At 47.7% G+C, this 21,280-nt stretch overlaps 54 non-coding genes across 54 annotated transcripts; all 54 read left to right on the top strand.

Annotated features, from left to right (window-relative positions):
* Positions 1-158: 158 nt before the first annotated feature.
* Positions 159-277, top strand: LOC144460152 (5S ribosomal RNA). Its single transcript, XR_013488868.1, has one exon. It is a non-coding gene; the product is annotated as a 5S ribosomal RNA (ribosomal RNA).
* Positions 278-554: 277 nt separating this feature from the next.
* Positions 555-673, top strand: LOC144460788 (5S ribosomal RNA). Its single transcript, XR_013489507.1, has one exon. It is a non-coding gene; the product is annotated as a 5S ribosomal RNA (ribosomal RNA).
* A 265-nt stretch (positions 674-938) lies between these two features.
* LOC144460734 (5S ribosomal RNA) lies at positions 939-1,057 on the top strand. Its single transcript, XR_013489453.1, has one exon. It is a non-coding gene; the product is annotated as a 5S ribosomal RNA (ribosomal RNA).
* Positions 1,058-1,342: 285 nt separating this feature from the next.
* On the top strand, positions 1,343-1,461 carry LOC144461380 (5S ribosomal RNA). The gene has a single exon (XR_013490081.1). It is a non-coding gene; the product is annotated as a 5S ribosomal RNA (ribosomal RNA).
* A 277-nt stretch (positions 1,462-1,738) lies between these two features.
* LOC144461378 (5S ribosomal RNA) lies at positions 1,739-1,857 on the top strand. The gene has a single exon (XR_013490079.1). It is a non-coding gene; the product is annotated as a 5S ribosomal RNA (ribosomal RNA).
* Positions 1,858-2,142: 285 nt separating this feature from the next.
* Positions 2,143-2,261, top strand: LOC144461377 (5S ribosomal RNA). Its single transcript, XR_013490078.1, has one exon. It is a non-coding gene; the product is annotated as a 5S ribosomal RNA (ribosomal RNA).
* A 265-nt stretch (positions 2,262-2,526) lies between these two features.
* On the top strand, positions 2,527-2,645 carry LOC144461376 (5S ribosomal RNA). The gene has a single exon (XR_013490077.1). It is a non-coding gene; the product is annotated as a 5S ribosomal RNA (ribosomal RNA).
* A 265-nt stretch (positions 2,646-2,910) lies between these two features.
* Positions 2,911-3,029, top strand: LOC144460141 (5S ribosomal RNA). The gene has a single exon (XR_013488857.1). It is a non-coding gene; the product is annotated as a 5S ribosomal RNA (ribosomal RNA).
* Positions 3,030-3,306: 277 nt separating this feature from the next.
* On the top strand, positions 3,307-3,425 carry LOC144460787 (5S ribosomal RNA). The gene has a single exon (XR_013489506.1). It is a non-coding gene; the product is annotated as a 5S ribosomal RNA (ribosomal RNA).
* A 264-nt stretch (positions 3,426-3,689) lies between these two features.
* On the top strand, positions 3,690-3,808 carry LOC144460733 (5S ribosomal RNA). The gene has a single exon (XR_013489452.1). It is a non-coding gene; the product is annotated as a 5S ribosomal RNA (ribosomal RNA).
* Positions 3,809-4,093: 285 nt separating this feature from the next.
* On the top strand, positions 4,094-4,212 carry LOC144461375 (5S ribosomal RNA). The gene has a single exon (XR_013490076.1). It is a non-coding gene; the product is annotated as a 5S ribosomal RNA (ribosomal RNA).
* Positions 4,213-4,477: 265 nt separating this feature from the next.
* LOC144461374 (5S ribosomal RNA) lies at positions 4,478-4,596 on the top strand. The gene has a single exon (XR_013490075.1). It is a non-coding gene; the product is annotated as a 5S ribosomal RNA (ribosomal RNA).
* Positions 4,597-4,881: 285 nt separating this feature from the next.
* On the top strand, positions 4,882-5,000 carry LOC144461373 (5S ribosomal RNA). The gene has a single exon (XR_013490074.1). It is a non-coding gene; the product is annotated as a 5S ribosomal RNA (ribosomal RNA).
* A 265-nt stretch (positions 5,001-5,265) lies between these two features.
* LOC144460130 (5S ribosomal RNA) lies at positions 5,266-5,384 on the top strand. The gene has a single exon (XR_013488846.1). It is a non-coding gene; the product is annotated as a 5S ribosomal RNA (ribosomal RNA).
* A 277-nt stretch (positions 5,385-5,661) lies between these two features.
* LOC144460786 (5S ribosomal RNA) lies at positions 5,662-5,780 on the top strand. Its single transcript, XR_013489505.1, has one exon. It is a non-coding gene; the product is annotated as a 5S ribosomal RNA (ribosomal RNA).
* A 265-nt stretch (positions 5,781-6,045) lies between these two features.
* Positions 6,046-6,164, top strand: LOC144460701 (5S ribosomal RNA). The gene has a single exon (XR_013489420.1). It is a non-coding gene; the product is annotated as a 5S ribosomal RNA (ribosomal RNA).
* Positions 6,165-6,449: 285 nt separating this feature from the next.
* Positions 6,450-6,568, top strand: LOC144461372 (5S ribosomal RNA). Its single transcript, XR_013490073.1, has one exon. It is a non-coding gene; the product is annotated as a 5S ribosomal RNA (ribosomal RNA).
* Positions 6,569-6,845: 277 nt separating this feature from the next.
* LOC144461371 (5S ribosomal RNA) lies at positions 6,846-6,964 on the top strand. The gene has a single exon (XR_013490072.1). It is a non-coding gene; the product is annotated as a 5S ribosomal RNA (ribosomal RNA).
* Positions 6,965-7,249: 285 nt separating this feature from the next.
* On the top strand, positions 7,250-7,368 carry LOC144461370 (5S ribosomal RNA). Its single transcript, XR_013490071.1, has one exon. It is a non-coding gene; the product is annotated as a 5S ribosomal RNA (ribosomal RNA).
* A 265-nt stretch (positions 7,369-7,633) lies between these two features.
* LOC144461369 (5S ribosomal RNA) lies at positions 7,634-7,752 on the top strand. The gene has a single exon (XR_013490070.1). It is a non-coding gene; the product is annotated as a 5S ribosomal RNA (ribosomal RNA).
* A 265-nt stretch (positions 7,753-8,017) lies between these two features.
* LOC144460118 (5S ribosomal RNA) lies at positions 8,018-8,136 on the top strand. The gene has a single exon (XR_013488834.1). It is a non-coding gene; the product is annotated as a 5S ribosomal RNA (ribosomal RNA).
* A 277-nt stretch (positions 8,137-8,413) lies between these two features.
* On the top strand, positions 8,414-8,532 carry LOC144460784 (5S ribosomal RNA). The gene has a single exon (XR_013489503.1). It is a non-coding gene; the product is annotated as a 5S ribosomal RNA (ribosomal RNA).
* A 265-nt stretch (positions 8,533-8,797) lies between these two features.
* On the top strand, positions 8,798-8,916 carry LOC144460732 (5S ribosomal RNA). The gene has a single exon (XR_013489451.1). It is a non-coding gene; the product is annotated as a 5S ribosomal RNA (ribosomal RNA).
* Positions 8,917-9,201: 285 nt separating this feature from the next.
* LOC144461367 (5S ribosomal RNA) lies at positions 9,202-9,320 on the top strand. Its single transcript, XR_013490068.1, has one exon. It is a non-coding gene; the product is annotated as a 5S ribosomal RNA (ribosomal RNA).
* Positions 9,321-9,585: 265 nt separating this feature from the next.
* On the top strand, positions 9,586-9,704 carry LOC144461366 (5S ribosomal RNA). The gene has a single exon (XR_013490067.1). It is a non-coding gene; the product is annotated as a 5S ribosomal RNA (ribosomal RNA).
* A 285-nt stretch (positions 9,705-9,989) lies between these two features.
* LOC144461365 (5S ribosomal RNA) lies at positions 9,990-10,108 on the top strand. The gene has a single exon (XR_013490066.1). It is a non-coding gene; the product is annotated as a 5S ribosomal RNA (ribosomal RNA).
* Positions 10,109-10,373: 265 nt separating this feature from the next.
* LOC144460107 (5S ribosomal RNA) lies at positions 10,374-10,492 on the top strand. The gene has a single exon (XR_013488823.1). It is a non-coding gene; the product is annotated as a 5S ribosomal RNA (ribosomal RNA).
* A 277-nt stretch (positions 10,493-10,769) lies between these two features.
* Positions 10,770-10,888, top strand: LOC144460783 (5S ribosomal RNA). Its single transcript, XR_013489502.1, has one exon. It is a non-coding gene; the product is annotated as a 5S ribosomal RNA (ribosomal RNA).
* Positions 10,889-11,153: 265 nt separating this feature from the next.
* LOC144460700 (5S ribosomal RNA) lies at positions 11,154-11,272 on the top strand. Its single transcript, XR_013489419.1, has one exon. It is a non-coding gene; the product is annotated as a 5S ribosomal RNA (ribosomal RNA).
* A 285-nt stretch (positions 11,273-11,557) lies between these two features.
* On the top strand, positions 11,558-11,676 carry LOC144461364 (5S ribosomal RNA). The gene has a single exon (XR_013490065.1). It is a non-coding gene; the product is annotated as a 5S ribosomal RNA (ribosomal RNA).
* A 277-nt stretch (positions 11,677-11,953) lies between these two features.
* LOC144461363 (5S ribosomal RNA) lies at positions 11,954-12,072 on the top strand. The gene has a single exon (XR_013490064.1). It is a non-coding gene; the product is annotated as a 5S ribosomal RNA (ribosomal RNA).
* Positions 12,073-12,357: 285 nt separating this feature from the next.
* LOC144461362 (5S ribosomal RNA) lies at positions 12,358-12,476 on the top strand. The gene has a single exon (XR_013490063.1). It is a non-coding gene; the product is annotated as a 5S ribosomal RNA (ribosomal RNA).
* Positions 12,477-12,741: 265 nt separating this feature from the next.
* Positions 12,742-12,860, top strand: LOC144461361 (5S ribosomal RNA). The gene has a single exon (XR_013490062.1). It is a non-coding gene; the product is annotated as a 5S ribosomal RNA (ribosomal RNA).
* Positions 12,861-13,125: 265 nt separating this feature from the next.
* On the top strand, positions 13,126-13,244 carry LOC144460096 (5S ribosomal RNA). The gene has a single exon (XR_013488812.1). It is a non-coding gene; the product is annotated as a 5S ribosomal RNA (ribosomal RNA).
* Positions 13,245-13,521: 277 nt separating this feature from the next.
* LOC144460782 (5S ribosomal RNA) lies at positions 13,522-13,640 on the top strand. Its single transcript, XR_013489501.1, has one exon. It is a non-coding gene; the product is annotated as a 5S ribosomal RNA (ribosomal RNA).
* A 265-nt stretch (positions 13,641-13,905) lies between these two features.
* On the top strand, positions 13,906-14,024 carry LOC144460731 (5S ribosomal RNA). Its single transcript, XR_013489450.1, has one exon. It is a non-coding gene; the product is annotated as a 5S ribosomal RNA (ribosomal RNA).
* A 285-nt stretch (positions 14,025-14,309) lies between these two features.
* On the top strand, positions 14,310-14,428 carry LOC144461360 (5S ribosomal RNA). The gene has a single exon (XR_013490061.1). It is a non-coding gene; the product is annotated as a 5S ribosomal RNA (ribosomal RNA).
* Positions 14,429-14,693: 265 nt separating this feature from the next.
* LOC144461359 (5S ribosomal RNA) lies at positions 14,694-14,812 on the top strand. The gene has a single exon (XR_013490060.1). It is a non-coding gene; the product is annotated as a 5S ribosomal RNA (ribosomal RNA).
* Positions 14,813-15,097: 285 nt separating this feature from the next.
* Positions 15,098-15,216, top strand: LOC144461358 (5S ribosomal RNA). Its single transcript, XR_013490059.1, has one exon. It is a non-coding gene; the product is annotated as a 5S ribosomal RNA (ribosomal RNA).
* A 265-nt stretch (positions 15,217-15,481) lies between these two features.
* Positions 15,482-15,600, top strand: LOC144461356 (5S ribosomal RNA). The gene has a single exon (XR_013490057.1). It is a non-coding gene; the product is annotated as a 5S ribosomal RNA (ribosomal RNA).
* Positions 15,601-15,865: 265 nt separating this feature from the next.
* LOC144460085 (5S ribosomal RNA) lies at positions 15,866-15,984 on the top strand. The gene has a single exon (XR_013488801.1). It is a non-coding gene; the product is annotated as a 5S ribosomal RNA (ribosomal RNA).
* Positions 15,985-16,261: 277 nt separating this feature from the next.
* Positions 16,262-16,380, top strand: LOC144460725 (5S ribosomal RNA). The gene has a single exon (XR_013489444.1). It is a non-coding gene; the product is annotated as a 5S ribosomal RNA (ribosomal RNA).
* A 264-nt stretch (positions 16,381-16,644) lies between these two features.
* Positions 16,645-16,763, top strand: LOC144461355 (5S ribosomal RNA). Its single transcript, XR_013490056.1, has one exon. It is a non-coding gene; the product is annotated as a 5S ribosomal RNA (ribosomal RNA).
* A 277-nt stretch (positions 16,764-17,040) lies between these two features.
* LOC144461354 (5S ribosomal RNA) lies at positions 17,041-17,159 on the top strand. The gene has a single exon (XR_013490055.1). It is a non-coding gene; the product is annotated as a 5S ribosomal RNA (ribosomal RNA).
* Positions 17,160-17,444: 285 nt separating this feature from the next.
* On the top strand, positions 17,445-17,563 carry LOC144461353 (5S ribosomal RNA). The gene has a single exon (XR_013490054.1). It is a non-coding gene; the product is annotated as a 5S ribosomal RNA (ribosomal RNA).
* Positions 17,564-17,828: 265 nt separating this feature from the next.
* LOC144461352 (5S ribosomal RNA) lies at positions 17,829-17,947 on the top strand. The gene has a single exon (XR_013490053.1). It is a non-coding gene; the product is annotated as a 5S ribosomal RNA (ribosomal RNA).
* A 285-nt stretch (positions 17,948-18,232) lies between these two features.
* On the top strand, positions 18,233-18,351 carry LOC144461351 (5S ribosomal RNA). The gene has a single exon (XR_013490052.1). It is a non-coding gene; the product is annotated as a 5S ribosomal RNA (ribosomal RNA).
* Positions 18,352-18,615: 264 nt separating this feature from the next.
* Positions 18,616-18,734, top strand: LOC144461350 (5S ribosomal RNA). The gene has a single exon (XR_013490051.1). It is a non-coding gene; the product is annotated as a 5S ribosomal RNA (ribosomal RNA).
* Positions 18,735-19,011: 277 nt separating this feature from the next.
* Positions 19,012-19,130, top strand: LOC144461349 (5S ribosomal RNA). The gene has a single exon (XR_013490050.1). It is a non-coding gene; the product is annotated as a 5S ribosomal RNA (ribosomal RNA).
* Positions 19,131-19,395: 265 nt separating this feature from the next.
* LOC144461348 (5S ribosomal RNA) lies at positions 19,396-19,514 on the top strand. Its single transcript, XR_013490049.1, has one exon. It is a non-coding gene; the product is annotated as a 5S ribosomal RNA (ribosomal RNA).
* Positions 19,515-19,779: 265 nt separating this feature from the next.
* Positions 19,780-19,898, top strand: LOC144461347 (5S ribosomal RNA). Its single transcript, XR_013490048.1, has one exon. It is a non-coding gene; the product is annotated as a 5S ribosomal RNA (ribosomal RNA).
* A 265-nt stretch (positions 19,899-20,163) lies between these two features.
* On the top strand, positions 20,164-20,282 carry LOC144460074 (5S ribosomal RNA). Its single transcript, XR_013488790.1, has one exon. It is a non-coding gene; the product is annotated as a 5S ribosomal RNA (ribosomal RNA).
* Positions 20,283-20,559: 277 nt separating this feature from the next.
* LOC144460063 (5S ribosomal RNA) lies at positions 20,560-20,678 on the top strand. Its single transcript, XR_013488779.1, has one exon. It is a non-coding gene; the product is annotated as a 5S ribosomal RNA (ribosomal RNA).
* Positions 20,679-20,955: 277 nt separating this feature from the next.
* LOC144461006 (5S ribosomal RNA) lies at positions 20,956-21,074 on the top strand. The gene has a single exon (XR_013489725.1). It is a non-coding gene; the product is annotated as a 5S ribosomal RNA (ribosomal RNA).
* The last annotated feature ends 206 nt before the right edge of the window (positions 21,075-21,280 follow it).

Raw genomic sequence — 21,280 nt, 5'->3', positions numbered from 1 at the left:
TTTGTCAGTGAGTATATGTGCATTAACTGAAAAGTAAATGGCGTGTGGGTCTTGTCATGGCGCTTGTTGAGTGCAGGAAAATGACAGATTACCATTTGCCATCCACCCTTGCTGATGTTTTACCATCTATAAATGGCGTGCGTGCATGCTCTTCCATGGCTTACGGCCATACCACCCTGAATACGCCCGATCTCGTCCGATCTCGGAAGCTAAGCAGGGTCGGGCCGGGTCAGTACTTGGATGGGAGACCGCCTGGGAATACCTGGTGCTGTAAGCTTTTTATTCTCACCTTTCATCAGCAGAGGGCGCTGCTCCTCCTTTACTGGAGCCAGCTCCTTGGAAAACAGCACCAGTGGACAAACTCTCCTTTTTTTCCCTTTTTTTTTTTTTTTTTAATTTGTCAGTGAGTATATGTGCATTAACTCAAAACTAAATGGCGTGTGGGTCTTGTCATGGCGCTTGTTGAGTGCAGGAAAATGACAGATTACCATTTGCCATCCACCCTTGCTGATGTTTTACCATCTATAAATGGCGTGCGTGCATGCTCTTCCATGGCTTACGGCCATACCACCCTGAATACGCCCGATCTCGTCCGATCTCGGAAGCTAAGCAGGGTCGGGCCGGGTCAGTACTTGCATGGGAGACCGCCTGGGAATACCCGGTGCTGTAAGCTTTTTATTCTCACCTTTCATCAGCAGAGGGCGCTGCTCCTCCTTTACTGGAGCCAGCTCCTTGGAAAACAGCACCAGTGGACAAACTCTCTTTTTTTTTTTTTTTTAATTTGTCAGTGAGTATATGTGCATTAACTGAAAAGTAAATGGCGTGTGGGTCTTGTCATGGTGCTTGTTGAGTGCAGGAAAATGACAGATTACCATTTGCCATCCACCCTTGCTGATGTTTTACCATCTATAAATGGCGTGCGTGCATGCTCTTCCATGGCTTACGGCCATACCACCCTGAATATGCCCGATCTCGTCCGATCTCGGAAGCTAAGCAGGGTCGGGCCGGGTCAGTACTTGGATGGGAGACCGCCTGGGAATACCCGGTGCTGTAAGCTTTTTATTCTCACCTTTCATCAGCAGAGGGCGCTGCTCCTCCTTTACTGGAGCCAGCTCCTTGGAAAACAGTACCAGTGGACAAACTCTCCTTTTTTTCCCTTTTTTTTCCTTTTTTGTTTTTTTTAATTTCTCAATGAGTATGTGTGCATTAACTCAAAACTAAATGGCGTGTGGGTCTTGTCATGGTGCTTGTTGAGTGCAGGAAAATGACAGATTACCATTTGCCATCCACCCTTGCTGATGTTTTACCATCTATAAATGGCGTGCGTGCATGCTCTTCCATGGCTTACGGCCATACCACCCTGAATACGCCCGATCTCGTCCGATCTCGGAAGCTAAGCAGGGTCGGGCCGGGTCAGTACTTGGATGGGAGACCGCCTGGGAATACCCGGTGCTGTAAGCTTTTTATTCTCACCTTTCATCAGCAGAGGGCGCTGCTCCTCCTTTACTGGAGCCAGCTCCTTGGAAAACAGCACCAGTGGACAAACTCTCTTTTTTTTTTTCTGTTTTTTTTTTTTTTAATTTGTCAGTGAGTATATGTGCATTAACTGAAAAATAAATGGCGTGTGGGTCTTGTCATGGTGCTTGTTGAGTGCAGGAAAATGACAGATTACCATTTGCCATCCACCCTTGCTGATGTTTTACCATCTATAAATGGCGTGCGTGCATGCTCTTCCATGGCTTACGGCCATACCACCCTGAATACGCCCGATCTCGTCCGATCTCGGAAGCTAAGCAGGGTCGGGCCGGGTCAGTACTTGGATGGGAGACCGCCTGGGAATACCCGGTGCTGTAAGCTTTTTATTCTCACCTTTCATCAGCAGAGGGCGCTGCTCCTCCTTTACTGGAGCCAGCTCCTTGGAAAACAGCACCAGTGGACAAACTCTCCTTTTTTTCCCTTTTTTTTCCTTTTTTGTTTTTTTTAATTTCTCAATGAGTATATGTGCATTAACTCAAAACTAAATGGCGTGTGGGTCTTGTCATGGTGCTTGTTGAGTGCAGGAAAATGACAGATTACCATTTGCCATCCACCCTTGCTGATGTTTTACCATCTATAAATGGCGTGCGTGCATGCTCTTCCATGGCTTACGGCCATACCACCCTGAATACGCCCGATCTCGTCCGATCTCGGAAGCTAAGCAGGGTCGGGCCGGGTCAGTACTTGGATGGGAGACCGCCTGGGAATACCCGGTGCTGTAAGCTTTTTATTCTCACCTTTCATCAGCAGAGGGCGCTGCTCCTCCTTTACTGGAGCCAGCTCCTTGGAAAACAGCACCAGTGGACAAACTCTCTTTTTTTTTTTGTTTTAATTTGTCAGTGAGTATATGTGCATTAACTGAAAACTAAATGGCGTGTGGGTCTTGTCATGGCGCTTGTTGAGTGCAGTAAAATGACAGATTACCATTTGCCATCCACCCTTGCTGATGTTTTACCATCTATAAATGGCGTGCGTGCATGCTCTTCCATGGCTTACGGCCATACCACCCTGAATACGCCCGATCTCGTCCGATCTCGGAAGCTAAGCAGGGTCGGGCCGGGTCAGTACTTGGATGGGAGACCGCCTGGGAATACCCGGTGCTGTAAGCTTTTTATTCTCACCTTTCATCAGCAGAGGGCGCTGCTCCTCCTTTACTGGAGCCAGCTCCTTGGAAAACAGCACCAGTTGACAAACTCTCTTTTTTTTTTTTTTTTAATTTGTCAGTGAGTATATGTGCATTAACTGAAAAATAAATGGCGTGTGGGTCTTGTCATGGCGCTTGTTGAGTGCAGGAAAATGACAGATTACCATTTGCCATCCACCCTTGCTGATGTTTTACCATCTATAAATGGCGTGCGTGCATGCTCTTCCATGGCTTACGGCCATACCACCCTGAATACGCCCGATCTCGTCCGATCTCGGAAGCTAAGCAGGGTCGGGCCGGGTCAGTACTTGGATGGGAGACCGCCTGGGAATACCTGGTGCTGTAAGCTTTTTATTCTCACCTTTCATCAGCAGAGGGCGCTGCTCCTCCTTTACTGGAGCCAGCTCCTTGGAAAACAGCACCAGTGGACAAACTCTCCTTTTTTTCCCTTTTTTTTTTTTTTTTTAATTTGTCAGTGAGTATATGTGCATTAACTCAAAACTAAATGGCGTGTGGGTCTTGTCATGGCGCTTGTTGAGTGCAGGAAAATGACAGATTACCATTTGCCATCCACCCTTGCTGATGTTTTACCATCTATAAATGGCGTGCGTGCATGCTCTTCCATGGCTTACGGCCATACCACCCTGAATACGCCCGATCTCGTCCGATCTCGGAAGCTAAGCAGGGTCGGGCCGGGTCAGTACTTGCATGGGAGACCGCCTGGGAATACCCGGTGCTGTAAGCTTTTTATTCTCACCTTTCATCAGCAGAGGGCGCTGCTCCTCCTTTACTGGAGCCAGCTCCTTGGAAAACAGCACCAGTGGACAAACTCTCTTTTTTTTTTTTTTTAATTTGTCAGTGAGTATATGTACATTAACTGAAAAGTAAATGGCGTGTGGGTCTTGTCATGGTGCTTGTTGAGTGCAGGAAAATGACAGATTACCATTTGCCATCCACCCTTGCTGATGTTTTACCATCTATAAATGGCGTGCGTGCATGCTCTTCCATGGCTTACGGCCATACCACCCTGAATATGCCCGATCTCGTCCGATCTCGGAAGCTAAGCAGGGTCGGGCCGGGTCAGTACTTGGATGGGAGACCGCCTGGGAATACCCGGTGCTGTAAGCTTTTTATTCTCACCTTTCATCAGCAGAGGGCGCTGCTCCTCCTTTACTGGAGCCAGCTCCTTGGAAAACAGTACCAGTGGACAAACTCTCCTTTTTTTCCCTTTTTTTTCCTTTTTTGTTTTTTTTAATTTCTCAATGAGTATGTGTGCATTAACTCAAAACTAAATGGCGTGTGGGTCTTGTCATGGTGCTTGTTGAGTGCAGGAAAATGACAGATTACCATTTGCCATCCACCCTTGCTGATGTTTTACCATCTATAAATGGCGTGCGTGCATGCTCTTCCATGGCTTACGGCCATACCACCCTGAATACGCCCGATCTCGTCCGATCTCGGAAGCTAAGCAGGGTCGGGCCGGGTCAGTACTTGGATGGGAGACCGCCTGGGAATACCCGGTGCTGTAAGCTTTTTATTCTCACCTTTCATCAGCAGAGGGCGCTGCTCCTCCTTTACTGGAGCCAGCTCCTTGGAAAACAGCACCAGTGGACAAACTCTCTTTTTTTTTTTGTTTTAATTTGTCAGTGAGTATATGTGCATTAACTGAAAACTAAATGGCGTGTGGGTCTTGTCATGGCGCTTGTTGAGTGCAGTAAAATGACAGATTACCATTTGCCATCCACCCTTGCTGATGTTTTACCATCTATAAATGGCGTGCGTGCATGCTCTTCCATGGCTTACGGCCATACCACCCTGAATACGCCCGATCTCGTCCGATCTCGGAAGCTAAGCAGGGTCGGGCCGGGTCAGTACTTGGATGGGAGACCGCCTGGGAATACCCGGTGCTGTAAGCTTTTTATTCTCACCTTTCATCAGCAGAGGGCGCTGCTCCTCCTTTACTGGAGCCAGCTCCTTGGAAAACAGCACCAGTGGACAAACTCTCCTTTTTTTCCCTTTTTTTTCCTTTTTTGTTTTTTTTAATTTCTCAATGAGTATATGTGCATTAACTCAAAACTAAATGGCGTGTGGGTCTTGTCATGGTGCTTGTTGAGTGCAGGAAAATGACAGATTACCATTTGCCATCCACCCTTGCTGATGTTTTACCATCTATAAATGGCGTGCGTGCATGCTCTTCCATGGCTTACGGCCATACCACCCTGAATACGCCCGATCTCGTCCGATCTCGGAAGCTAAGCAGGGTCGGGCCGGGTCAGTACTTGGATGGGAGACCGCCTGGGAATACCCGGTGCTGTAAGCTTTTTATTCTCACCTTTCATCAGCAGAGGGCGCTGCTCCTCCTTTACTGGAGCCAGCTCCTTGGAAAACAGCACCAGTGGACAAACTCTCTTTTTTTTTTTTTTTTAATTTGTCAGTGAGTATATGTGCATTAACTGAAAAGTAAATGGCGTGTGGGTCTTGTCATGGCGCTTGTTGAGTGCAGGAAAATGACAGATTACCATTTGCCATCCACCCTTGCTGATGTTTTACCATCTATAAATGGCGTGCGTGCATGCTCTTCCATGGCTTACGGCCATACCACCCTGAATACGCCCGATCTCGTCCGATCTCGGAAGCTAAGCAGGGTCGGGCCGGGTCAGTACTTGGATGGGAGACCGCCTGGGAATACCTGGTGCTGTAAGCTTTTTATTCTCACCTTTCATCAGCAGAGGGCGCTGCTCCTCCTTTACTGGAGCCAGCTCCTTGGAAAACAGCACCAGTGGACAAACTCTCCTTTTTTTCCCTTTTTTTTTTTTTTTTTAATTTGTCAGTGAGTATATGTGCATTAACTCAAAACTAAATGGCGTGTGGGTCTTGTCATGGCGCTTGTTGAGTGCAGGAAAATGACAGATTACCATTTGCCATCCACCCTTGCTGATGTTTTACCATCTATAAATGGCGTGCGTGCATGCTCTTCCATGGCTTACGGCCATACCACCCTGAATACGCCCGATCTCGTCCGATCTCGGAAGCTAAGCAGGGTCGGGCCGGGTCAGTACTTGCATGGGAGACCGCCTGGGAATACCCGGTGCTGTAAGCTTTTTATTCTCACCTTTCATCAGCAGAGGGCACTGCTCCTCCTTTACTGGAGCCAGCTCCTTGGAAAACAGCACCAGTGGACAAACTCTCTTTTTTTTTTTTTTTTAATTTGTCAGTGAGTATATGTGCATTAACTGAAAAGTAAATGGCGTGTGGGTCTTGTCATGGTGCTTGTTGAGTGCAGGAAAATGACAGATTACCATTTGCCATCCACCCTTGCTGATGTTTTACCATCTATAAATGGCGTGCGTGCATGCTCTTCCATGGCTTACGGCCATACCACCCTGAATATGCCCGATCTCGTCCGATCTCGGAAGCTAAGCAGGGTCGGGCCGGGTCAGTACTTGGATGGGAGACCGCCTGGGAATACCTGGTGCTGTAAGCTTTTTATTCTCACCTTTCATCAGCAGAGGGCGCTGCTCCTCCTTTACTGGAGCCAGCTCCTTGGAAAACAGTACCAGTGGACAAACTCTCCTTTTTTTCCCTTTTTTTTCCTTTTTTGTTTTTTTTAATTTCTCAATGAGTATGTGTGCATTAACTCAAAACTAAATGGCGTGTGGGTCTTGTCATGGTGCTTGTTGAGTGCAGGAAAATGACAGATTACCATTTGCCATCCACCCTTGCTGATGTTTTACCATCTATAAATGGCGTGCGTGCATGCTCTTCCATGGCTTACGGCCATACCACCCTGAATACGCCCGATCTCGTCCGATCTCGGAAGCTAAGCAGGGTCGGGCCGGGTCAGTACTTGGATGGGAGACCGCCTGGGAATACCCGGTGCTGTAAGCTTTTTATTCTCACCTTTCATCAGCAGAGGGCGCTGCTCCTCCTTTACTGGAGCCAGCTCCTTGGAAAACAGCACCAGTGGACAAACTCTCTTTTTTTTTTTCTGTTTTTTTTTTTTTTAATTTGTCAGTGAGTATATGTGCATTAACTGAAAAATAAATGGCGTGTGGGTCTTGTCATGGTGCTTGTTGAGTGCAGGAAAATGACAGATTACCATTTGCCATCCACCCTTGCTGATGTTTTACCATCTATAAATGGCGTGCGTGCATGCTCTTCCATGGCTTACGGCCATACCACCCTGAATACGCCCGATCTCGTCCGATCTCGGAAGCTAAGCAGGGTCGGGCCGGGTCAGTACTTGGATGGGAGACCGCCTGGGAATACCCGGTGCTGTAAGCTTTTTATTCTCACCTTTCATCAGCAGAGGGCGCTGCTCCTCCTTTACTGGAGCCAGCTCCTTGGAAAACAGCACCAGTGGACAAACTCTCCTTTTTTTCCCTTTTTTTTCCTTTTTTGTTTTTTTTAATTTCTCAATGAGTATATGTGCATTAACTCAAAACTAAATGGCGTGTGGGTCTTGTCATGGTGCTTGTTGAGTGCAGGAAAATGACAGATTACCATTTGCCATCCACCCTTGCTGATGTTTTACCATCTATAAATGGCGTGCGTGCATGCTCTTCCATGGCTTACGGCCATACCACCCTGAATACGCCCGATCTCGTCCGATCTCGGAAGCTAAGCAGGGTCGGGCCGGGTCAGTACTTGGATGGGAGACCGCCTGGGAATACCCGGTGCTGTAAGCTTTTTATTCTCACCTTTCATCAGCAGAGGGCGCTGCTCCTCCTTTACTGGAGCCAGCTCCTTGGAAAACAGCACCAGTGGACAAACTCTCTTTTTTTTTTTGTTTTAATTTGTCAGTGAGTATATGTGCATTAACTGAAAACTAAATGGCGTGTGGGTCTTGTCATGGCGCTTGTTGAGTGCAGTAAAATGACAGATTACCATTTGCCATCCACCCTTGCTGATGTTTTACCATCTATAAATGGCGTGCGTGCATGCTCTTCCATGGCTTACGGCCATACCACCCTGAATACGCCCGATCTCGTCCGATCTCGGAAGCTAAGCAGGGTCGGGCCGGGTCAGTACTTGGATGGGAGACCGCCTGGGAATACCCGGTGCTGTAAGCTTTTTATTCTCACCTTTCATCAGCAGAGGGCGCTGCTCCTCCTTTACTGGAGCCAGCTCCTTGGAAAACAGCACCAGTTGACAAACTCTCTTTTTTTTTTTTTTTTAATTTGTCAGTGAGTATATGTGCATTAACTGAAAAATAAATGGCGTGTGGGTCTTGTCATGGCGCTTGTTGAGTGCAGGAAAATGACAGATTACCATTTGCCATCCACCCTTGCTGATGTTTTACCATCTATAAATGGCGTGCGTGCATGCTCTTCCATGGCTTACGGCCATACCACCCTGAATACGCCCGATCTCGTCCGATCTCGGAAGCTAAGCAGGGTCGGGCCGGGTCAGTACTTGGATGGGAGACCGCCTGGGAATACCTGGTGCTGTAAGCTTTTTATTCTCACCTTTCATCAGCAGAGGGCGCTGCTCCTCCTTTACTGGAGCCAGCTCCTTGGAAAACAGCACCAGTGGACAAACTCTCCTTTTTTTCCCTTTTTTTTTTTTTTTTTAATTTGTCAGTGAGTATATGTGCATTAACTCAAAACTAAATGGCGTGTGGGTCTTGTCATGGCGCTTGTTGAGTGCAGGAAAATGACAGATTACCATTTGCCATCCACCCTTGCTGATGTTTTACCATCTATAAATGGCGTGCGTGCATGCTCTTCCATGGCTTACGGCCATACCACCCTGAATACGCCCGATCTCGTCCGATCTCGGAAGCTAAGCAGGGTCGGGCCGGGTCAGTACTTGCATGGGAGACCGCCTGGGAATACCCGGTGCTGTAAGCTTTTTATTCTCACCTTTCATCAGCAGAGGGCGCTGCTCCTCCTTTACTGGAGCCAGCTCCTTGGAAAACAGCACCAGTGGACAAACTCTCTTTTTTTTTTTTTTTTAATTTGTCAGTGAGTATATGTACATTAACTGAAAAGTAAATGGCGTGTGGGTCTTGTCATGGTGCTTGTTGAGTGCAGGAAAATGACAGATTACCATTTGCCATCCACCCTTGCTGATGTTTTACCATCTATAAATGGCGTGCGTGCATGCTCTTCCATGGCTTACGGCCATACCACCCTGAATATGCCCGATCTCGTCCGATCTCGGAAGCTAAGCAGGGTCGGGCCGGGTCAGTACTTGGATGGGAGACCGCCTGGGAATACCCGGTGCTGTAAGCTTTTTATTCTCACCTTTCATCAGCAGAGGGCGCTGCTCCTCCTTTACTGGAGCCAGCTCCTTGGAAAACAGTACCAGTGGACAAACTCTCCTTTTTTTCCCTTTTTTTTCCTTTTTTGTTTTTTTTAATTTCTCAATGAGTATGTGTGCATTAACTCAAAACTAAATGGCGTGTGGGTCTTGTCATGGTGCTTGTTGAGTGCAGGAAAATGACAGATTACCATTTGCCATCCACCCTTGCTGATGTTTTACCATCTATAAATGGCGTGCGTGCATGCTCTTCCATGGCTTACGGCCATACCACCCTGAATACGCCCGATCTCGTCCGATCTCGGAAGCTAAGCAGGGTCGGGCCGGGTCAGTACTTGGATGGGAGACCGCCTGGGAATACCCGGTGCTGTAAGCTTTTTATTCTCACCTTTCATCAGCAGAGGGCGCTGCTCCTCCTTTACTGGAGCCAGCTCCTTGGAAAACAGCACCAGTGGACAAACTCTCTTTTTTTTTTTGTTTTAATTTGTCAGTGAGTATATGTGCATTAACTGAAAACTAAATGGCGTGTGGGTCTTGTCATGGCGCTTGTTGAGTGCAGTAAAATGACAGATTACCATTTGCCATCCACCCTTGCTGATGTTTTACCATCTATAAATGGCGTGCGTGCATGCTCTTCCATGGCTTACGGCCATACCACCCTGAATACGCCCGATCTCGTCCGATCTCGGAAGCTAAGCAGGGTCGGGCCGGGTCAGTACTTGGATGGGAGACCGCCTGGGAATACCCGGTGCTGTAAGCTTTTTATTCTCACCTTTCATCAGCAGAGGGCGCTGCTCCTCCTTTACTGGAGCCAGCTCCTTGGAAAACAGCACCAGTGGACAAACTCTCCTTTTTTTCCCTTTTTTTTCCTTTTTTGTTTTTTTTAATTTCTCAATGAGTATATGTGCATTAACTCAAAACTAAATGGCGTGTGGGTCTTGTCATGGTGCTTGTTGAGTGCAGGAAAATGACAGATTACCATTTGCCATCCACCCTTGCTGATGTTTTACCATCTATAAATGGCGTGCGTGCATGCTCTTCCATGGCTTACGGCCATACCACCCTGAATACGCCCGATCTCGTCCGATCTCGGAAGCTAAGCAGGGTCGGGCCGGGTCAGTACTTGGATGGGAGACCGCCTGGGAATACCCGGTGCTGTAAGCTTTTTATTCTCACCTTTCATCAGCAGAGGGCGCTGCTCCTCCTTTACTGGAGCCAGCTCCTTGGAAAACAGCACCAGTGGACAAACTCTCTTTTTTTTTTTTTTTTAATTTGTCAGTGAGTATATGTGCATTAACTGAAAACTAAATGGCGTGTGGGTCTTGTCATGGCGCTTGTTGAGTGCAGGAAAATGACAGATTACCATTTGCCATCCACCCTTGCTGATGTTTTACCATCTATAAATGGCGTGCGTGCATGCTCTTCCATGGCTTACGGCCATACCACCCTGAATACGCCCGATCTCGTCCGATCTCGGAAGCTAAGCAGGGTCGGGCCGGGTCAGTACTTGGATGGGAGACCGCCTGGGAATACCTGGTGCTGTAAGCTTTTTATTCTCACCTTTCATCAGCAGAGGGCGCTGCTCCTCCTTTACTGGAGCCAGCTCCTTGGAAAACAGCACCAGTGGACAAACTCTCCTTTTTTTCCCTTTTTTTTTTTTTTTTTAATTTGTCAGTGAGTATATGTGCATTAACTCAAAACTAAATGGCGTGTGGGTCTTGTCATGGCGCTTGTTGAGTGCAGGAAAATGACAGATTACCATTTGCCATCCACCCTTGCTGATGTTTTACCATCTATAAATGGCGTGCGTGCATGCTCTTCCATGGCTTACGGCCATACCACCCTGAATACGCCCGATCTCGTCCGATCTCGGAAGCTAAGCAGGGTCGGGCCGGGTCAGTACTTGCATGGGAGACCGCCTGGGAATACCCGGTGCTGTAAGCTTTTTATTCTCACCTTTCATCAGCAGAGGGCACTGCTCCTCCTTTACTGGAGCCAGCTCCTTGGAAAACAGCACCAGTGGACAAACTCTCTTTTTTTTTTTTTTTTAATTTGTCAGTGAGTATATGTGCATTAACTGAAAAGTAAATGGCGTGTGGGTCTTGTCATGGTGCTTGTTGAGTGCAGGAAAATGACAGATTACCATTTGCCATCCACCCTTGCTGATGTTTTACCATCTATAAATGGCGTGCGTGCATGCTCTTCCATGGCTTACGGCCATACCACCCTGAATATGCCCGATCTCGTCCGATCTCGGAAGCTAAGCAGGGTCGGGCCGGGTCAGTACTTGGATGGGAGACCGCCTGGGAATACCTGGTGCTGTAAGCTTTTTATTCTCACCTTTCATCAGCAGAGGGCGCTGCTCCTCCTTTACTGGAGCCAGCTCCTTGGAAAACAGTACCAGTGGACAAACTCTCCTTTTTTTCCCTTTTTTTTCCTTTTTTGTTTTTTTTAATTTCTCAATGAGTATGTGTGCATTAACTCAAAACTAAATGGCGTGTGGGTCTTGTCATGGTGCTTGTTGAGTGCAGGAAAATGACAGATTACCATTTGCCATCCACCCTTGCTGATGTTTTACCATCTATAAATGGCGTGCGTGCATGCTCTTCCATGGCTTACGGCCATACCACCCTGAATACGCCCGATCTCGTCCGATCTCGGAAGCTAAGCAGGGTCGGGCCGGGTCAGTACTTGGATGGGAGACCGCCTGGGAATACCCGGTGCTGTAAGCTTTTTATTCTCACCTTTCATCAGCAGAGGGCGCTGCTCCTCCTTTACTGGAGCCAGCTCCTTGGAAAACAGCACCAGTGGACAAACTCTCTTTTTTTTTTTCTGTTTTTTTTTTTTTTAATTTGTCAGTGAGTATATGTGCATTAACTGAAAAATAAATGGCGTGTGGGTCTTGTCATGGTGCTTGTTGAGTGCAGGAAAATGACAGATTACCATTTGCCATCCACCCTTGCTGATGTTTTACCATCTATAAATGGCGTGCGTGCATGCTCTTCCATGGCTTACGGCCATACCACCCTGAATACGCCCGATCTCGTCCGATCTCGGAAGCTAAGCAGGGTCGGGCCGGGTCAGTACTTGGATGGGAGACCGCCTGGGAATACCCGGTGCTGTAAGCTTTTTATTCTCACCTTTCATCAGCAGAGGGCGCTGCTCCTCCTTTACTGGAGCCAGCTCCTTGGAAAACAGCACCAGTGGACAAACTCTCCTTTTTTTCCCTTTTTTTTCCTTTTTTGTTTTTTTTAATTTCTCAATGAGTATATGTGCATTAACTCAAAACTAAATGGCGTGTGGGTCTTGTCATGGTGCTTGTTGAGTGCAGGAAAATGACAGATTACCATTTGCCATCCACCCTTGCTGATGTTTTACCATCTATAAATGGCGTGCGTGCATGCTCTTCCATGGCTTACGGCCATACCACCCTGAATACGCCCGATCTCGTCCGATCTCGGAAGCTAAGCAGGGTCGGGCCGGGTCAGTACTTGGATGGGAGACCGCCTGGGAATACCCGGTGCTGTAAGCTTTTTATTCTCACCTTTCATCAGCAGAGGGCGCTGCTCCTCCTTTACTGGAGCCAGCTCCTTGGAAAACAGCACCAGTGGACAAACTCTCTTTTTTTTTTTGTTTTAATTTGTCAGTGAGTATATGTGCATTAACTGAAAACTAAATGGCGTGTGGGTCTTGTCATGGCGCTTGTTGAGTGCAGTAAAATGACAGATTACCATTTGCCATCCACCCTTGCTGATGTTTTACCATCTATAAATGGCGTGCGTGCATGCTCTTCCATGGCTTACGGCCATACCACCCTGAATACGCCCGATCTCGTCCGATCTCGGAAGCTAAGCAGGGTCGGGCCGGGTCAGTACTTGGATGGGAGACCGCCTGGGAATACCCGGTGCTGTAAGCTTTTTATTCTCACCTTTCATCAGCAGAGGGCGCTGCTCCTCCTTTACTGGAGCCAGCTCCTTGGAAAACAGCACCAGTGGACAAACTCTCTTTTTTTTTTTTTTTTAATTTGTCAGTGAGTATATGTGCATTAACTGAAAAATAAATGGCGTGTGGGTCTTGTCATGGCGCTTGTTGAGTGCAGGAAAATGACAGATTACCATTTGCCATCCACCCTTGCTGATGTTTTACCATCTATAAATGGCGTGCGTGCATGCTCTTCCATGGCTTACGGCCATACCACCCTGAATACGCCCGATCTCGTCCGATCTCGGAAGCTAAGCAGGGTCGGGCCGGGTCAGTACTTGGATGGGAGACCGCCTGGGAATACCTGGTGCTGTAAGCTTTTTATTCTCACCTTTCATCAGCAGAGGGCGCTGCTCCTCCTTTACTGGAGCCAGCTCCTTGGAAAACAGCACCAGTGGACAAACTCTCCTTTTTTTCCCTTTTTTTTTTTTTTTTTAATTTGTCAGTGAGTATATGTGCATTAACTCAAAACTAAATGGCGTGTGGGTCTTGTCATGGCGCTTGTTGAGTGCAGGAAAATGACAGATTACCATTTGCCATCCACCCTTGCTGATGTTTTACCATCTATAAATGGCGTGCGTGCATGCTCTTCCATGGCTTACGGCCATACCACCCTGAATACGCCCGATCTCGTCCGATCTCGGAAGCTAAGCAGGGTCGGGCCGGGTCAGTACTTGCATGGGAGACCGCCTGGGAATACCCGGTGCTGTAAGCTTTTTATTCTCACCTTTCATCAGCAGAGGGCGCTGCTCCTCCTTTACTGGAGCCAGCTCCTTGGAAAACAGCACCAGTGGACAAACTCTCTTTTTTTTTTTTTTTTAATTTGTCAGTGAGTATATGTACATTAACTGAAAAGTAAATGGCGTGTGGGTCTTGTCATGGTGCTTGTTGAGTGCAGGAAAATGACAGATTACCATTTGCCATCCACCCTTGCTGATGTTTTACCATCTATAAATGGCGTGCGTGCATGCTCTTCCATGGCTTACGGCCATACCACCCTGAATATGCCCGATCTCGTCCGATCTCGGAAGCTAAGCAGGGTCGGGCCGGGTCAGTACTTGGATGGGAGACCGCCTGGGAATACCCGGTGCTGTAAGCTTTTTATTCTCACCTTTCATCAGCAGAGGGCGCTGCTCCTCCTTTACTGGAGCCAGCTCCTTGGAAAACAGTACCAGTGGACAAACTCTCCTTTTTTTCCCTTTTTTTTCCTTTTTTGTTTTTTTTAATTTCTCAATGAGTATGTGTGCATTAACTCAAAACTAAATGGCGTGTGGGTCTTGTCATGGTGCTTGTTGAGTGCAGGAAAATGACAGATTACCATTTGCCATCCACCCTTGCTGATGTTTTACCATCTATAAATGGCGTGCGTGCATGCTCTTCCATGGCTTACGGCCATACCACCCTGAATACGCCCGATCTCGTCCGATCTCGGAAGCTAAGCAGGGTCGGGCCGGGTCAGTACTTGGATGGGAGACCGCCTGGGAATACCCGGTGCTGTAAGCTTTTTATTCTCACCTTTCATCAGCAGAGGGCGCTGCTCCTCCTTTACTGGAGCCAGCTCCTTGGAAAACAGCACCAGTGGACAAACTCTCTTTTTTTTTTTGTTTTAATTTGTCAGTGAGTATATGTGCATTAACTGAAAACTAAATGGCGTGTGGGTCTTGTCATGGCGCTTGTTGAGTGCAGTAAAATGACAGATTACCATTTGCCATCCACCCTTGCTGATGTTTTACCATCTATAAATGGCGTGCGTGCATGCTCTTCCATGGCTTACGGCCATACCACCCTGAATACGCCCGATCTCGTCCGATCTCGGAAGCTAAGCAGGGTCGGGCCGGGTCAGTACTTGGATGGGAGACCGCCTGGGAATACCCGGTGCTGTAAGCTTTTTATTCTCACCTTTCATCAGCAGAGGGCGCTGCTCCTCCTTTACTGGAGCCAGCTCCTTGGAAAACAGCACCAGTGGACAAACTCTCCTTTTTTTCCCTTTTTTTTCCTTTTTTGTTTTTTTTAATTTCTCAATGAGTATATGTGCATTAACTCAAAACTAAATGGCGTGTGGGTCTTGTCATGGTGCTTGTTGAGTGCAGGAAAATGACAGATTACCATTTGCCATCCACCCTTGCTGATGTTTTACCATCTATAAATGGCGTGCGTGCATGCTCTTCCATGGCTTACGGCCATACCACCCTGAATACGCCCGATCTCGTCCGATCTCGGAAGCTAAGCAGGGTCGGGCCGGGTCAGTACTTGGATGGGAGACCGCCTGGGAATACCCGGTGCTGTAAGCTTTTTATTCTCACCTTTCATCAGCAGAGGGCGCTGCTCCTCCTTTACTGGAGCCAGCTCCTTGGAAAACAGCACCAGTGGACAAACTCTCTTTTTTTTTTTGTTTTAATTTGTCAGTGAGTATATGTGCATTAACTGAAAACTAAATGGCGTGTGGGTCTTGTCATGGCGCTTGTTGAGTGCAGTAAAATGACAGATTACCATTTGCCATCCACCCTTGCTGATGTTTTACCATCTATAAATGGCGTGCGTGCATGCTCTTCCATGGCTTACGGCCATACCACCCTGAATACGCCCGATCTCGTCCGATCTCGGAAGCTAAGCAGGGTCGGGCCGGGTCAGTACTTGGATGGGAGACCGCCTGGGAATACCCGGTGCTGTAAGCTTTTTATTCTCACCTTTCATCAGCAGAGGGCGCTGCTCCTCCTTTACTGGAGCCAGCTCCTTGGAAAACAGCACCAGTGGACAAACTCTCTTTTTTTTTTTTTTTTAATTTGTCAGTGAGTATATGTGCATTAACTGAAAAGTAAATGGCGTGTGGGTCTTGTCATGGCGCTTGTTGAGTGCAGGAAAATGACAGATTACCATTTGCCATCCACCCTTGCTGATGTTTTACCATCTATAAATGGCGTGCGTGCATGCTCTTCCATGGCTTACGGCCATACCACCCTGAATACGCCCGATCTCGTCCGATCTCGGAAGCTAAGCAGGGTCGGGCCGGGTCAGTACTTGGATGGGAGACCGCCTGGGAATACCTGGTGCTGTAAGCTTTTTATTCTCACCTTTCATCAGCAGAGGGCGCTGCTCCTCCTTTACTGGAGCCAGCTCCTTGGAAAACAGCACCAGTGGACAAACTCTCCTTTTTTTCCCTTTTTTTTTTTTTTTTTAATTTGTCAGTGAGTATATGTGCATTAACTCAAAACTAAATGGCGTGTGGGTCTTGTCATGGCGCTTGTTGAGTGCAGGAAAATGACAGATTACCATTTGCCATCCACCCTTGCTGATGTTTTACCATCTATAAATGGCGTGCGTGCATGCTCTTCCATGGCTTACGGCCATACCACCCTGAATACGCCCGATCTCGTCCGATCTCGGAAGCTAAGCAGGGTTGGGCCGGGTCAGTACTTGGATGGGAGACTGCCTGGGAATACCCGGTGCTGTAAGCTTTTTATTCTCACCTTTCATCAGCAAAGGGCGCTGCTCCTCCTTTACTGGAGCCAGCTCCTTGGAAAACAGCACCAGTGGACAAACTCTCTTTTTTTTTTTTTTTAATTTGTCAGTGAGTATATGTGCATTAACTGAAAACTAAATGGCGTGTGGGTCTTGTCATGGCGCTTGTTGAGTGCAGGAAAATAACAGATTACCATTTGCCATCCACCCTTGCTGATGTTTTACCATCTATAAATGGCGTGCGTGCATGCTCTTCCATGGCTTACGGCCATACCACCCTGAATACGCCCGATCTCGTCCGATCTCGGAAGCTAAGCAGGGTCGGGCCGGGTCAGTACTTGGATGGGAGACCGCCTGGGAATACCCGGTGCTGTAAGCTTTTTATTCTCACCTTTCATCAGCAGAGGGCGCTGCTCCTCCTTTACTGGAGCCAGCTCCTTGGAAAACAGCACCAGTGGACAAACTCTCCTTTTTTTCCCTTTTTTTTTTTTTTTTTAATTTGTCAGTGAGTATATGTGCATTAACTCAAAACTAAATGGCATGTGGGTCTTGTCATGGTGCTTGTTGAGTGCAGGAAAATGACAGATTACCATTTGCCATCCACCCTTGCTGATGTTTTACCATCTATAAATGGCGTGCGTGCATGCTCTTCCGTGGCTTACGGCCATACCACCCTGAATACGCCCGATCTCGTCCGATCTCGGAAGCTAAGCAGGGTCGGGCCGGGTCAGTACTTGGATGGGAGACCGCCTGGGAATACCCGGTGCTGTAAGCTTTTTATTCTCACCTTTCATCAGCAGAGGGCGCTGCTCCTCCTTTACTGGAGCCAGCTCCTTGGAAAACAGTACCAGTGGACAAACTCTCCTGTTTTTCCCTTTTTTTTCCTTTTTTGTTTTTTTTAATTTCTCAATGAGTATGTGTGCATTAACTCAAAACTAAATGGCGTGTGGGTCTTGTCATGGTGCTTGTTGAGTGCAGTAAAATGACAGATTACCATTTGCCATCCACCCTTGCTGATGTTTTACCATCTATAAATGGCGTGCGTGCATGCTCTTCCATGGCTTACGGCCATACCACCCTGAATACGCCCGATCTCGTCCGATCTCGGAAGCTAAGCAGGGTCGGGCCGGGTCAGTACTTGGATGGGAGACCGCCTGGGAATACCCGGTGCTGTAAGCTTTTTATTCTCACCTTTCATCAGCAGAGGGCGCTGCTCCTCCTTTACTGGAGCCAGCTCCTTGGAAAACAGCACCAGTGGACAAACTCTCTTTTTTTTTTTTTTTTAATTTGTCAGTGAGTATATGTGCATTAACTGAAAACTAAATGGCGTGTGGGTCTTGTCATGGCGCTTGTTGAGTGCAGGAAAATGACAGATTACCATTTGCCATCCACCCTTGCTGATGTTTTACCATCTATAAATGGCGTGCGTGCATGCTCTTCCATGGCTTACGGCCATACCACCCTGAATACGCCCGATCTCGTCCGATCTCGGAAGCTAAGCAGGGTCGGGCCGGGTCAGTACTTGGATGGGAGACCGCCTGGGAATACCCGGTGCTGTAAGCTTTTTATTCTCACCTTTCATCAGCAGAGGGCGCTGCTCCTCCTTTACTGGAGCCAGCTCCTTGGAAAACAGCACCAGTGGACAAACTCTCCTTTTTTTCCCTTTTTTTTCCTTTTTTGTTTTTTTTAATTTCTCAATGAGTATATGTGCATTAACTCAAAACTAAATGGCGTGTGGGTCTTGTCATGGTGCTTGTTGAGTGCAGGAAAATGACAGATTACCATTTGCCATCCACCCTTGCTGATGTTTTACCATCTATAAATGGCGTGCGTGCATGCTCTTCCATGGCTTACGGCCATACCACCCTGAATACGCCCGATCTCGTCCGATCTCGGAAGCTAAGCAGGGTCGGGCCGGGTCAGTACTTGGATGGGAGACCGCCTGGGAATACCCGGTGCTGTAAGCTTTTTATTCTCACCTTTCATCAGCAGAGGGCGCTGCTCCTCCTTTACTGGAGCCAGCTCCTTGGAAAACAGCACCAGTGGACAAACTCTCTTTTTTTTTTTTTTTAATTTGTCAGTGAGTATATGTGCATTAACTGAAAACTAAATGGCGTGTGGGTCTTGTCATGGCGCTTGTTGAGTGCAGGAAAATAACAGATTACCATTTGCCATCCACCCTTGCTGATGTTTTACCATCTATAAATGGCGTGCGTGCATGCTCTTCCATGGCTTACGGCCATACCACCCTGAATACGCCCGATCTCGTCCGATCTCGGAAGCTAAGCAGGGTCGGGCCGGGTCAGTACTTGGATGGGAGACCGCCTGGGAATACCCGGTGCTGTAAGCTTTTTATTCTCACCTTTCATCAGCAGAGGGCGCTGCTCCTCCTTTACTGGAGCCAGCTCCTTGGAAAACAGCACCAGTGGACAAACTCTCCTTTTTTTCCCTTTTTTTTTTTTTTTTTAATTTGTCAGTGAGTATATGTGCATTAACTCAAAACTAAATGGCGTGTGGGTCTTGTCATGGTGCTTGTTGAGTGCAGGAAAATGACAGATTACCATTTGCCATCCACCCTTGCTGATGTTTTACCATCTATAAATGGCGTGCGTGCATGCTCTTCCATGGCTTACGGCCATACCACCCTGAATACGCCCGATCTCGTCCGATCTCGGAAGCTAAGCAGGGTCGGGCCGGGTCAGTACTTGGATGGGAGACCGCCTGGGAATACCCGGTGCTGTAAGCTTTTTATTCTCACCTTTCATCAGCAGAGGGCGCTGCTCCTCCTTTACTGGAGCCAGCTCCTTGGAAAACAGCACCAGTGGACAAACTCTCTTTTTTTTTTTGTTTTAATTTGTCAGTGAGTATATGTGCATTAACTGAAAACTAAATGGCGTGTGGGTCTTGTCATGGCGCTTGTTGAGTGCAGTAAAATGACAGATTACCATTTGCCATCCACCCTTGCTGATGTTTTACCATCTATAAATGGCGTGCGTGCATGCTCTTCCATGGCTTACGGCCATACCACCCTGAATACGCCCGATCTCGTCCGATCTCGGAAGCTAAGCAGGGTCGGGCCGGGTCAGTACTTGGATGGGAGACCGCCTGGGAATACCCGGTGCTGTAAGCTTTTTATTCTCACCTTTCATCAGCAGAGGGCGCTGCTCCTCCTTTACTGGAGCCAGCTCCTTGGAAAACAGCACCAGTGGACAAACTCTCTTTTTTTTTTTTTTTTAATTTGTCAGTGAGTATATGTGCATTAACTGAAAACTAAATGGCGTGTGGGTCTTGTCATGGCGCTTGTTGAGTGCAGGAAAATGACAGATTACCATTTGCCATCCACCCTTGCTGATGTTTTACCATCTATAAATGGCGTGCGTGCATGCTCTTCCATGGCTTACGGCCATACCACCCTGAATACGCCCGATCTCGTCCGATCTCGGAAGCTAAGCAGGGTCGGGCCGGGTCAGTACTTGGATGGGAGACCGCCTGGGAATACCCGGTGCTGTAAGCTTTTTATTCTCACCTTTCATCAGCAGAGGGCGCTGCTCCTCCTTTACTGGAGCCAGCTCCTTGGAAAACAGCACCAGTGGACAAACTCTCTTTTTTTTTTTTTTTTAATTTGTCAGTGAGTATATGTGCATTAACTGAAAACTAAATGGCGTGTGGGTCTTGTCATGGCGCTTGTTGAGTGCAGGAAAATGACAGATTACCATTTGCCATCCACCCTTGCTGATGTTTTACCATCTATAAATGGCGTGCGTGCATGCTCTTCCATGGCTTACGGCCATACCACCCTGAATACGCCCGATCTCGTCCGATCTCGGAAGCTAAGCAGGGTCGGGCCGGGTCAGTACTTGGATGGGAGACCGCCTGGGAATACCTGGTGCTGTAAGCTTTTTATTCTCACCTTTCATCAGCAGAGGGCGCTGCTCCTCCTTTACTGGAGCCAGCTCCTTGGAAAACAGCACCAGTGGACAAACTCTCCTTTTTTTCCCTTTTTTTTTTTTTTTTTAATTTGTCAGTGAGTATATGTGCATTAACTCAAAACTAAATGGCGTGTGGGTCTTGTCATGGCGCTTGTTGAGTGCAGGAAAATGACAGATTACCATTTGCCATCCACCCTTGCTGATGTTTTACCATCTATAAATGGCGTGCGTGCATGCTCTTCCATGGCTTACGGCCATACCACCCTGAATACGCCCGATCTCGTCCGATCTCGGAAGCTAAGCAGGGTCGGGCCGGGTCAGTACTTGGATGGGAGACCGCCTGGGAATACCTGGTGCTGTAAGCTTTTTATTCTCACCTTTCATCAGCAGAGGGCGCTGCTCCTCCTTTACTGGAGCCAGCTCCTTGGAAAACAGCACCAGTGGACAAACTCTCCTTTTTTTCCCTTTTTTTTTTTTTTTTTAATTTGTCAGTGAGTATATGTGCATTAACTCAAAACTAAATGGCGTGTGGGTCTTGTCATGGCGCTTGTTGAGTGCAGGAAAATGACAGATTACCATTTGCCATCCACCCTTGCTGATGTTTTACCATCTATAAATGGCGTGCGTGCATGCTCTTCCATGGCTTACGGCCATACCACCCTGAATACGTCCGATCTCGTCCGATCTCGGAAGCTAAGCAGGGTCGGGCCGGGTCAGTACTTGGATGGGAGACCGCCTGGGAATACCCGGTGCTGTAAGCTTTTTATTCTCACCTTTCATCAGCAGAGGGCGCTGCTCCTCCTTTACTGGAGCCAACTCCTTGGAAAACAGCACCAGTGGACAAACTCTCCTTTTTTTCCCTTTTTTTTCCTTTTTTGTTTTTTTTTAATTTCTCAATGAGTATATGTGCATTAACTCAAAACTAAATGGCATGTGGGTCTTGTCATGGTGCTTGTTGAGTGCAGGA

The sequence above is a fragment of the Epinephelus lanceolatus genome, chromosome 22, assembly GCF_041903045.1.
Source record: "Epinephelus lanceolatus isolate andai-2023 chromosome 22, ASM4190304v1, whole genome shotgun sequence".
Taxonomy (NCBI): Eukaryota; Metazoa; Chordata; class Actinopteri; order Perciformes; family Serranidae; genus Epinephelus; species Epinephelus lanceolatus.
Note: the sequence above shows the minus strand (reverse complement) of the source record. Positions and strands in the feature narration are given on the sequence as shown.